The sequence below is a fragment of the Mizuhopecten yessoensis genome, unplaced genomic scaffold, assembly GCF_002113885.1.
Source record: "Mizuhopecten yessoensis strain PY_sf001 unplaced genomic scaffold, ASM211388v2 scaffold2345, whole genome shotgun sequence".
Taxonomy (NCBI): domain Eukaryota; kingdom Metazoa; phylum Mollusca; class Bivalvia; order Pectinida; family Pectinidae; genus Mizuhopecten; species Mizuhopecten yessoensis.
The window spans coordinates 83,938-97,927 of record NW_018404500.1 but is presented as its reverse complement, the minus strand read 5'-3'; positions in this window follow the sequence as shown (position 1 = coordinate 97,927).

Below are 13,990 nucleotides of genomic sequence, written 5' to 3'. Positions count from 1 at the left end.
TGAAAAGGTATGGGGTCACCTGCCTTATCAGGTGCTAACTACTAGTCCTATGCCACCTGGCTAATATCTCCCTATGTGTGTATGCCTGCGTGTGTGCTGGCGATAATATAATATAATAATATAATATAATAGTACTGGACGCAGGCATATGCCTATATATCCAGATGTTATGTAAGAATAACAATCTGAAGTTTAGGGTTTAAATTCTGGTCTAGCTCTGCAGAGTTTTTTGCTCAGAACACTGTTGTTTATTATATTTTGTTTATTTCATCTTTATTATTTTTCGTACAAGTCCAGTAAGGTATGGTTTTCCTTTTCAGAAATAATTGATCAAAACTATGGTCATGTACATGGTAAGTTTTTGGCAGTGTCTTTTACTAGTATTCTTTTCGAAGGATACTGTAATATTTAAAGCTTTAAAAGGGTGATTTTAATATTTTCTGTCTTAGAATAAGCAGTGCAAATCAAATGTAGGAAATTCCATAATAGTCCACAATCTGGACAGGTCTTTGAGATCATGTGGGAGACTTAGCACTGTAATTTGGTAATAATCTGCATCTATCATAATAAACTCTACTTGTAAATATATCATTAACTTTGTAATTTTAAAACTGATTAATTTACATTAATCTTGATGACCTCTAAAGGGGATACACATTTAGAAAGGAACACCTGAAAAATGTATTAAAATTTAAGATGTTTGGGAGGCAATACTAAATCTAGTGCAAATTTGTAAAATATTAACAGACCCTACGCAATAAGCATTGTAATTATTGAGCCAAAGTTGAGATCAATCACATAAATTACACACCATGTAGGTAAATCATCAAACTGCAGTTTATGAGGTAATTAAAATACACTTAATTAACCAGCAGCCAGTGGGGGTGAACACCTGTCACAACGAACAAAGCTACAGTGCTAATAGGTAGTTTAACAGCAGATCTGTGCTGTAATAGAATGTATTACAATAAAGCAGGTGTCCTCCCTGACCAGGTATTGTATTACAGGTGTCCACACTGACCAGGTATTGTATAACAGGTGTCCACACTGGCCAGGTATTGTATTACAGGTGTCCACGCTGACCAGGTATTGTATTACAGGTGTCCTCACTGGCCAGGTATTGTATTACTGGTGTCCACACTGACCAGGTATTGTATTGCAGGTGTCCCCATTGCCCAGGTATTGTATTACAGGTGTCCTCACTGACCGGGTATTGTATTACAGGTGTCCTCACTGACCGGCTATTGTATTACAGGTGTCCTCACTGACCAGGTATTGTATTACAGGTGTCCACACTGACCAGGTATTGTATTGCAGGTGTCCACATTGACCAGGTATTGTATTACAGGTGTCCTCACTGACCGGCTATTGTATTACAGGTGTCCACACTGGCCAGGTATTGTATAACAGGTGTCCTCACTGACCAGGTATTGTATTACAGGTGTCCACACTGGCCAGGTATTGTATTACAGGTGTCCACACTGACCAGGTATTGTATAACAGGTGTCCACACTGGCCAGGTATTGTATTACAGGTGCCCACACTGGCCAGGTATTGTATTGAAGGTGACCACACTGACCAGGTATTGTATTAAAGGTCTCCTCACTGACCAGGTGTTGTATTACAGGTGTCCACACTAACCGGCTATTGTATTACAGGTGTCCTCACTGACCGGCTATTGTATTACAGGTGTCCACACTGACCAGGTATTGTATTACAGGTGTCCACACTGGCCAGGTATTGTATTGCAGGTGTCCACATTGACCAGGTATTGTATTACAGGTGTCCTCCCTGACCAGGTATTTTATTACAGGTGTCCACACTGACCAGGTATTGTATTACAGGTGTCCACACTGACAAGGTATTGTATTACAGGTGTCCACACTGGCCAGGTATCGTATTACAGGTATCCACACTGGCCAGGTATTGTATTACAGGTGTCCTCACTGACCAGGTATTGTATTACAGGTGTCCACACTGGCCAGGTATTGTATTACAGGTGTTCTCACTGACTGGCTTTTGTATTACAGGTGTCCACACTGGCCAGGTATTGTATTACAGGTGTCCTCACTGGCCAGGTATTGTATTACAGGTGTCCACACTGACCAGGTATTGTATAACAGGTGTCCACACTGGCCAGGTATTTTATTAGTCGTCTTTTGATATAGTTGTCTTCCATTTGTCTATGCCTGTACAAGATCTCATCAAATATCTTTTTTATAATAACACGTACAGACGTGTCACATATTTTTCCAGTTAATTCTAAAAGAGTTATTGCCCTTTTTATACGCCCGTCAAATTTGATTGAAATTTTGGGGCACTCAGTTACATTATTCACATAATACAACTAAGTTTTGGCCTTGTTTTCCCCAAAAATGTGATGATATATTTATTTCACAATATTCAGATATTAATGGAAATTATTCTATTACATAATATTGGGATACAACAACACAGGCAGGAGCAATGTATCCAAAGAGTTACAGCCAGTCTAAGTTGTCCCATTTAATGCTATAACTTTTATATAAGTTACCCCAACATCAGACTGGAGCAATGTAACCAAAGAGTTACAGCCAGTCAGACTGGAGCAATGACTGGAGCAATGTAGCCAAAGAGTTACAGCCAGTCTGGGTAAAACATAAGACTATATAAAGTTAAAACATATAAGACGCTATTCCTCTTCGGGTCTGGCCTGCAATGCACCCAAAGAAGTAGATAAGGCGGAAACGGCTCCACCACTACTTATTACATCCTCGCACTCTATTTAATGTAACAGCAAAGCCTGCACACATATAGAGAATCATGTAATTGCCAGCTTAGTCGAGGAATAGCGTCGACACTCTATACCGTCACTGAGTTTGCCCCAGAAATGCCATTTTTTTATGTTTGTATGTCAATGTATTCTTTTGTATGATGGATATATCAATTATGTGTGATGTAGTTTGACTTTTCTATATATGTTATATATACAACAGTAATTAAATGTCGCACATTAACTATCTAGTTGTTAGCTCACCTGGCACGAAGTGCCAAGTGAGCTTATGCCGTGGCGCGGCGTCCGTCGTCCGTCCGTCCTCGTCTGTCAACTTTTCCTTTAAACAACTTCTTCTGAAGAACGGACAGGCCTAGAGTCATGATATTTGGCTGAAAGCTTCGTTGGTAGGAGCCCTACAAAGTTTGAGAACGAAAATGACCTTGACCTGTTTTCAAGGTCACAGGGGTCAAATATGTCAAAAACTTCAAACGACTTCTTCTAAAGAACTAAAAGGTATAGAATCTTCATATTTGGCTGATGGCTTCCTGGGATAGAGCCCAACAAAGTTTGAGAATGAAAATGACCTTGACCTACTTTCAAGGTCACAGGGGTCAAATGTGTCAAACACTTCAAACGACTTCTTCTGAAGAACTGAAAGGTATAGAATCTTTATATTTGGCTGGTGGCTTCCTGGGATAGAGACCAACAAAGTTTGAGAATGAAAATTAGTTTGACCTACTTTCAAGGTCACAGGGGTCAAATATGTCAAAAACTTCAAACGACTTCTTCTGAAGAATTAAAAGGTATAGAATCTTCATATTTGGCTGATGGCTTCCTTGGATGGAGCCCAACAAAGTTTGAGAATGAAAATTACCTTGACCTTCTTTCAAGGTCACAGGGGTCAAATGTGTCAAACACTTCAAACGACTTCTTCTGAAGAACTGAAAGGTATATAATCTTTATATTTGGCTGGTGGCTTCCTGGGATAGAGCCCAACAAAGTTTGAGAATGAAAACTAGTTTGACCTACTTTCAAGGTCACAGGGGTCATATATGTCAAAAGCTTCAAATGACTTCTTCTGAAGAACTGAAAGGTATAGAATCTTTATTTTTGATTGATGGCTTCCTTGGATAGAGCCCGACAAAGTTTGAGAATGAAAATGACCTTGACCTTCTTTCAAGGTCACAGGAGTCAAATGTGTCAGACACTTCAAACGACTTCTTCTGAAGAACTGAAAGGTATATAATCTCTATATTTGGCTTGTAGCTTCCTAGGAAAGAGCCGAACAAAGTTTGAGAATGAAAATGACCTTGACCTTCTTTTAAGGTCACATGAGGCAGATATGTCAAACACTTTAAACGACTTCTTCTGAAGAACTGGTAGTTATAAAATCTTAATATTTGGCAGGTGGCTTCCTGGGAAAGAGCCAAACAAAGTTTGCGAATGAAAATGACCTTGACCTACTTTCAAGGTCACAGCGTTCAAATATGTCAAACAGTTCAAACAGCTTCTTCTGAAGAATTAAAAGGCATAAAATTATAATATTTGGCTGGTGACTTCCCGGGATAGAGCTCACCAAAGTTTGCGAATGAAAATGACCTCAACCTACTTTAGAGGTCACAGAGGTCAACAACATTTTAATGGATTTGTTCTTGAGAACTAAAAGGAATGGATTCATAAGATTTGGCTGGTAGCTTTTTGGAATAGAGCTAACCAATTTGTGAAGGAAAATGACATTGACCTACTTACAAGATCACAGGGAAAAATATGTCAGCAACTTCTGAAGAAGAATCAAAAAGCATAGAATCTTATGACGAGGGAAATATTTTTAGTGCAATATAATATTTAATGAGAATATTTTGCTATGACTGCTTAAATATTCAGGTGAGCGATACAGGCCCTCTTGGGCCTCTTGTTATTTGTTCTATTTAAACGGGAGTATTATGGTATGGCGTCGTCCATCCGTCCGGCGTAAACTTTTGTTTGTCAGGCAATCTCCTACATTTTTCGACCGATCTTTTTGAAACTTGGTAAACATTATTATCATGATATGAAGTTGTGTTTCCCCAAAAAATAAATTTGATTAGACTATTTTTGCAAAAGTAATTGCCCTTTGTTTATTTCAGTATTTCATTTTTTGTCCGGAGATCTACAATTTTTGATCGATTTCTTTGAAACTTGGTAGGCTTTATAATCATGATATGTTGTTGTGTTTGCACTTAAAGAATTTTTATTCAATTATTTTTGCAAACATTATTGCCCTTTGTTCATTTCAGCATTTGATTTTTTGTGTGGAGATTTCCTCCAACTTTCTTTGAAACTTGGAAATCGTTATAGTCATGATAATATAGTTATGTTTCTTCGGAAAAAAAATTTGATTCAACTATTTTTGCAGAAGGAATTGCCCTTTGTTTATTTCTAGCACTTGAATCTTGTCTGGAAATCTCCTTCTAGTTTTCTATCGATTTCTTTGAGGCTTTATATTCATGATATCAAGTTGTGTCTAATGAGTTGGAGACTAATCTTTTGATAATTTGTTTACCTCAAACTGTCGGAAAATTAAAGAAAATCGAACATTGATTTTGTAGTGAAAGATGAGATTTATAGCATGCTAGCTAGCCACTCTTACGGTGATGCAAATCTTATTTTAATGCAAGATAGTATATAACACTATATGGCATTCGACGGACGTATATTGTTCCGCCCGGCGGTACTCTTGATTTTCTTGATTTTCTATTTAAGTTGTTTCTCTTCTGACAAAACATAGGAAATCGACTGAATATGACAGAGTTTATTTCACATTATCAATTGGTCTATATTTCTCAAAATATCCTGAGAACGGTGATGCAGTGACATTCTGCTGAGGATACATGACACAAAAACCCAATTAGTTTTGATGTTTATTCATAATATAGTTCTGACACATACATTTACATGAAATATATATATATTTAAAATTAAATCATGAACATTGCTATAGTAAATGCATCTATCCATTACTCCCACTCTCCGCTTGCTCAAACACTCGTACTAACATACATTTATACCATCTTCTACACATACAAGATTCAAAAGAACCTTGTTCTCATTAACATGATTTTCCTCCTGCCTTATGTAAGGACAATCAGTTATATTTATGAAATACATCTTTTCAACCTGACCACCAGGCCCAATGGGCCTGCATCGCTCACCTGGTATTAATCTCAAAATTTTGCAACCTTAAAAGTGGACTAAAATAAAACTACAGGCAAGATATCACTGTCATTCAGAAGAATCTGTTAAACAATTAAAACACATATGACCACTGTGACCTTGAAAGTCAAACATGGACATGAAGTTGAACAAACTGTATAGCCCTTCATCCCAGAATGCAACTTGCCAAATAACACCACCCTATACCTTTTGTTTATTGAGAAGATGACTTTTAAAGATTTATGCAATATGGACCAGATGTGACAATGAAAGTGTGTCAAGGTCATTCACATGAACAAGCAATCATCCTGTGCGCTTCAGTTATTCAGAAGAAGTCGTTTAAAGATTGCAACATATTAGACCCCTGTGACCTTGAATATAGGAAAAGGTCATCGATTCGAGTGAAGGTCATTCATTTTTACAATATTGGTAGCCCTTAATTCATGCCAACATCTTTCTGGCCAAATATCATCACCTGGACTTTTTAATTCAGAAGAAAAGGTTAAAAGGTTTTTAAGACAATTGCCTCCTGTGACCTTAAATATAGGTGATGGTCATTCATTTTAACAAACTTGGTAGCTCTTCATCACCGCATGCTACTGGCCAAATATTATCACCTTAAAGCTTTTGGTTATTCAGAAGAAGTTTTTAAGACAATTGACCCCTGTGACCTTGAATATGGGCAAAGGTCATTCATTTGAACAAACTTGGTAGCTCTTCATCCCTGCATGCTACTGGCCAAATATTATTTCCCTGGGCCTTTTGATTATTCAGAAGTCATTTAAAAAAATTAACATATTTGACCACTGTGACCTCGAATATGAGTGAAGGTCATTGATTTGAACAAACTTGGTAGCACTTCATCCCAGCATGTTACTGCCCAAATATCATCACCCTAGCTAGGCCTCTTGGTTTTAACATATTTGACCCTTGTGACCTTGAAAATGAATGAAGGGCATTTATTTGCACTAACTTGGTAGCCCTTCATTCCAGCATGCTTCTGGCCAAATATCATCACCCTAGGCCTTTTGGTTACTGAGAAGAAGTTGTTTAAAATAACAAGAGGCCCATAGGCCCTGATCAGGTCACATGAGTCCTACAGTATTTATTTTTGTTGTTGAAATATGTACCATGAGTAAACAAGAGGCCCAATGGGCCTGAATCGCTCACCTGGTATCAATCTCATACTACAGGCAGAATATCAGTGTTTGATTCATAAGAACCTATTAAAAGATTTAAACATTTGACTCCCGTGACCTTGAATGTCGAACAAGGACATTAGGTTGAACAGAGTTTATAGTCTTCCAACCCAGCATGCTTCTAACAAAATATCATCACCCTGTACCGTTTGGTTAGACAGAACAAATCATTTAAAGATTTAAACATATATTGACCAAAGTGACCTGAATATGGGCGAAGGTCATTCATTTGAACAAGCTTGGTAGCCCTTCATCCCAGCATGTTAATGGCCAAATATCATCAACCTAGCTGTCTCTGTTATTCAGAAGTTGTTTAAAGGTTTTTAACATAGTTGACTCCTGTGACCTTGAATATCGGTCAAGGTCATTTATTTGAACAAACTTAGAAGCCCTTCATCCAAGTATGTTACTGGCCAAAAATCATCAACCTAGGCCTCTTGGTTATTCAAAAGAAGTTGTTTAAATGTTTTTAACATATTTGACCCCTGTGCCCTTGAATATAAGTAAAGGCCATTTATTTGATCAAACTTGGTAGCCCTTCATCCCAACATGTTACTGGCTAAATATCATCACCCTAGGCCTCTCGGTTATTCAGAAGAAGTTGCTTAAAGATTTTAACGTATTTGACCCCTGTGACCTTGAATATGATTTAAAGTCATTTATTTGAACAAACTTGGAAGCCCTTCATCCCAGCATGCTTCTGCCCAAAAATCATCACCCTGGGCCTTTTGGTTACCGAGAAGAAGTTGTTTAAAGTAACAAGAGGCCCATGGGCCTTAACAGTCACCTGATATATTTATACAGAGAGTTGATTTTTGTTTTTAACATGAACAGAAATATTATTCAAAGTGACAAAAAACAATAAAACCAACTTATTCAATATCTAGTATGCAGATTTAAGACTGAAAAGTATTTGCAACTAGCACCTCTGATTCTAAACAAGGAAAATGAAGAAATTTTGTTTTAGCACACAGACTCCATTGGGCCCCACCCTACAGCCCTTGGGGGAAGGGATGGCTCAAAATTTACAAAGTATCAAACTGTCAACTTAAGGTTATAATTCCAATCAAGTTATCAACATGTAACATTCAAAGTATCATTTGCCATTATAAACCATAACAAATTGTATATGTGCATACCATCAAACTGCTATCCAATATTGATAATTCTAACCCAAATTGAATTACTTCCAATGGCAATTAAACAAATGTTAGTCTAAAATGTGATTTCCCTATGTAAACTATAGTAAAGTTTACCCCCTCCCCAGGGGAAACGTGAGACCACAGGGTCATGAAATTCACAAATTTGGTAAAGCACCTTAAGACCCTTCCATCTATGAAGGTATTTGATTCTACCATATCTGGGTCTTGAGAAGAAGATTGTTGAAATTTCAGTCAATTCAACCCTTTTTGGCCCCACCCATCAGCCCCGGGGGATCAGTCGGGGCTGATATGTGCATACCATCAAACTGCTATCCAATACTGATAATTCTAACCCAAATTGAATTACTTCCAATGGCAATTAAACAAATGTTAGTCTAAAATGTGATTTCCCTATGTAAACTATAGTAAAGTTTACCCCCTCCCCAGGGGAAACGTGAGACCACAGGGTCATGAAATTCACAAATTTGGTAAAGCACCTTAAGACCCTTCCATCTATGAAGGTATTTGATTCTACCATATCTGGGTCTTGAGAAGAAGATTGTTGAAATTTCAGTCAATTCAACCCTTTTTGGCCCCACCCATCAGCCCCGGGGGATCAGTCGGGGCTGATATGTGCATACCATCAAACTGCTATCCAATACTGATAATTCTAACCCAAATTGAATTACTTCCAATGGCAATTAAACAAATGTTAGTCTAAAATGTGATTTCCCTATGTAAACTATAGTAAAGTTTACCCCCTCCCCAGGGGAAACGTGAGACCACAGGGTCATGAAATTCACAAATTTGGTAAAGCACCTTAAGACCCTTCCATCTATGAAGGTATTTGATTCTACCATATCTGGGTCTTGAGAAGAAGATTGTTGAAATTTCAGTCAATTCAACCCTTTTTGGCCCCACCCATCAGCCCCGGGGGATCAGTCGGGGCTGATATGTGCATACCATCAAACTGCTATCCAATACTGATAATTCTAACCCAAATTGAATTACTTCCAATGGCAATTAAACAAATGTTAGTCTAAAATGTGATTTCCCTATGTAAACTATAGTAAAGTTTACCCCCTCCCCAGGGGAAACGTGAGACCACAGGGTCATGAAATTCACAAATTTGGTAAAGCACCTTAAGACCCTTCCATCTATGAAGGTATTTGATTCTACCATATCTGGGTCTTGAGAAGAAGATTGTTGAAATTTCAGTCAATTCAACCCTTTTTGGCCCCACCCATCAGCCCCGGGGGGTCAGTCAGGGCTGATATGTGCATACCATCAAACTGCTATCCAATACTGATAATTCTAACCCAAATTGAATTACTTCCAATGGCAATTAAACAAATGTTAGTCTAAAATGTGATTTCCCTTTGTAAACTATAGTAAAGTTTACCCCCTCCCCAGGGGAAACGTGAGACCACAGGGTCATGAAATTCACAAATTTGGTAAAGCACCTTAAGACCCTTCCATCTATGAAGAGTATTTGATTCTACAATATCTGGGTCTAGAGAAGAAGATTGTTGAAATTTCAGTCAATTTGACCCTTTTTGGCCCCACCCATCAGCCCCAGGGGGTCAGTCAGGGCTGATATGTGCATACTATCAAACTGCTACCCAATACTGATAATGCTATCCCAAATTGAATTACTTCCAATGGAAATCAAACAAATGTTGGTCCAAAATGTGATTTCCCTACATAAACTAAAGTAAAGTTTACCCCCTCCCGAGGGGGAAACGTGAGACCCCAGGGTCAAAATATTCACAATTTTAGCACCTTAAGACCCTTCTATCTATGCAGAGTATTTTATTCTACCATATCTGGATCTTAAGAAGATTTTTGAAATTTTAGTCAATTTTACCCTTTTTGGCCCCACCCCTAGTTGACCTTTGGCCATGGAAGGTTTCTGCAAAATTTCATTGAAATTGGTATAGGGGTTTTGGATAAGAAGTCGAAAAATGTAAATTGTTTACGGACGCACGACGGACGCCGCCGGACAAAAGGCGATCGCAATAGGACACTTGAGACTTTGTCTCATGTGACCTAAAAAGTTGACGACGGAGGGATGCCGGACGGACAGACGACGGATGCCGCACCATGCCATAAGCTCAGTTTCAGTTCAATCGGCCCAGCAGAACTTGATTTTAAGTTTGAAATAGTTTTCAAAACTGCCAGTACTTCAGTTTAAGTTGAAAATGTAAAATGTTGAAGGACGACGCACGACGACGGACGACGACGGATAGCAATAGGTCACTTGAGCTAGGTGACCTAAAAAAGTTGACGCCGGACGGTCAACAGACCGACACCGCACCATACAATTAGCTCACTTGGGCCTTTGGGGGGGGGGGGGGGGGGGGGGGGAGATATTAAGTATACCAGTCACATTACTTGACTTGACAAATACAAGCAAAGACAAGGCATCAGATGTGTAATGCTTAGCTTGACTTGAATTTGGGTTCAATGAGGACATTAAGATCAGATCATTTCTTCAGAAGGTATAGGTCTGGGTCTGGGTCTGGACACCACTTCAATACTTTGAACCATTATGATTAGATATGTTTATTGCAAGGTCAGCAATAGAGAGAACTGAAAAATATCGTTGTGATTTGACAATGAGACATAGATTTTGGAACATAACATTTATCAGACTGAAAGGATACAAGAGGCCCAGTGGGCCTGCATCGCTCACCTGGATATTCTCCAAATGAGGTGCAAGGGAATATGCCAGACCCTAAGGCCAATCCTTCTAGCATTATTGTATTAGATTTTCATGCCCAGCAATTTCATGTATGGTTATGGGGTGAGGATCTCAACTGTTTCAAAGCTATGACTCAGAAACTAGGTCCCTAGGATTGTGACCAGACCCCAGGATCAATTCTAATATCATGACTGCATTTGTCTCTTTTTGCCCAGCATTTGTTTATATAGTTTTGGGGAGGAGATCTCAACCATTTTGAAGTTATATGACCCAGGGGTTAAGTCTCCAAGGGTAGGGCAGTCCCCAAGGCCATCCTGGAAGCATGTGTGCATTCATCTCTTTATACTCAGCAATTGTATACATGGTAATAGGGTGGGGATCGCAACTGTTTCCAAGCTGTGACTAAGAAACCAGGTCCTTAGGGGTTCGGTCAGACCCAAGGGTCTATTCTAATATCATGACTGCATTCGTCTCTTTATGCCCAGCATCTGTATATATAGTTTTGGGGTGGGGATCCAAACGGTTTTAAAGTTATGGCCCAGGGACTATGTCTCCAAGGGTGAGGCCAGACCCTAGGGCCATCCTGGAAGTAAATGTGCATTTTTCTCCTTGTACTCAGCAATTGTATATATGGTTATATGGAGGGGGTCTCAACCATTTCCAAGTAATAAATTCTTTTGGCCCCACCCCTTAGCCCGGGGGGTCAGCCCCACCATTTGTACAATTTTGAATCCCTGCCTCCCATGAATGCTTCCGACCAAATATGATCGATATCCATGGCACAGTTCTAGAAAAGAAGTCGTTAATAGCTATATACATATATAGCTAAATTGCCCCCCTTTTGACCCCACACTCAGCCCCCTGGGGGGTGAGACCCACCATTTGTACAATTTGGAATCCCCACCACCTAGGGATGCTTTCAGTCAAATTCAGTTAAATTCCAATCAGTGGTTAAGAAGAAGTCGTTAAAAGAAATTGTTGACGGACGGACGACGGACACCAGGTATGGCATAAGCTCACCTTGGTCCTTTGAACCCGCTGAGCTAATAAAGAATGGCAGTACCTGCAAACAATTACTGAAGGTTTCATGAAGTGAATAGGTGCAAGATAACAGGGAGGTGGCATCTCTTCATGGCAATGACAAGGTTGTCGGTAAAGTGACACACCTTGGTGAAAATAACTATGAATGTTGGGTGCCAGGATGCTGGCAGCCCCTGGAAAAGTGGCATGGCTACCAGTGGATATACAGAACATTCTACTGGATGTCCCTGGCAATCAATGTATGATATGACATGTACATGTGATTGAAAACATTCTGGAGGTCACCTCTAGCAAGAATGTTCTTTTGTTTCACCTCCAGAAGTTCCTTACCAAGAGACACTAAATTAAAATTAAATTATTACTGAATCTGTTAGGAATACTCACCATTTATACATACCAACTAATTCATCATTTATAAAATGTGATCAGGGCCTGTGTCGCTTAATTAATAAATTTCAGGAGAAAAAGTTATAAATGTAGTACATGTACCAGAAAGACAGTGACAGTATCGTTCTTTCTAAATTTCACTTACTTTACAAAACATAGGTTCCTGAAAGATTTGTCCTGCCTTTCAGTATAGAATCTTCACTGTAATTGCCTAAATAAGCACCTAGAGGGCTTGAAAGACTGGCTCAAGTTGGCGCTTATTATGGTAAGTTACGGCAATTGGTGTGTGCAAAGACCACATGACAGCTAAACACATTCTGAGGGCAAATTCCAAAACTGGTTGCTATTTGTCTAAACACTGGAAAACGCTCCTGAATATGTGAATGAAATGTGTCAACTAAGTGTATTTAGTCCTGTTTTGTAAACCACAGTCAGCTAGGATGAATATGTGAGCTTTATTTCCATAACTGCCAAAAATTATGGGAAGTTTTTTTTATTGCGGCAGGGGCACTACTTAAGGTAAATATGGTTATGATTCATTATTCACGTTCCAAATATGCTTTCGTCGCAAAGTACAGTGACCCTGGAAAGCAAGCAGATGTAGTAGATGAGATTGTGATTGTAATCAAAGCACTTTAATTAAGTATATAATGCTTTTAGTACAGCCTGCCAATCTGTAGAGTTCAAAAAAAAATCAAGGTCACAACACAGCCTGAATAATAAGTGAGCTATTTTCATCCAGACGATTACCATGTATATGCACCTTTAGGAAGATCCAGTAATTTGAAAGAAAATTTGACTAAATTTAGATGAAATGATTGATAAAAGCAGTAAAAATAGCGAGAGGAAAGATACTTCATTTTTAAGGCTTCGGAAATCCTTTTAACTATATGCACAACATTGAAGATAAACATCACAAATTAATTAACGAATTAAACTACATTATATCTCACATGACAGTACAACATTCTTTTATCATATTTATGTCTGGACCATGTTAGATTTTACAATTTTCCTGAAGTTAACTTGTGGACAGAGTCTAATTAATCATATATATAATGAGATTATTGTAGTTGTTGTTTCCCAAACCTGCAAATGTAGTAGAAAGCGTAACTAAGGCTACATGGTTTTAATTTGGTATCCCTTGATGTGGTCGGTTTCTTTCAAGTAAAATGTGAACAGGAGGCCCAATGGGCCTGCATCGCTCACCTGGTATAAAACTCACACTTGTAACCTTAAAAGTGATCTAAAATAAAGCTACAGGCAAAATATCAGTATTTATGATTAAAATTCATTCAAAAGACCGTTATTTTTTTTTTGAACATTTCACCCCTGTGATTTTAAGTCGAACAAAGTCATTATGTTGAACACATTGTATAGCCTTTCATCTTAGGATGCAACTTGCAAAGTATAAACATCCTGGGACCCATGGTTATTCAGAAGAGGTTGTTTAAAGATTTTAAACAAATTTGACCCCTGTGACCTTGAATATAAGTCAAAGTCATTCACTTTAACAAACAAAGTAGTCTTTGATCCCAGCATATGCTACTGACTAAATATCAACATCCTG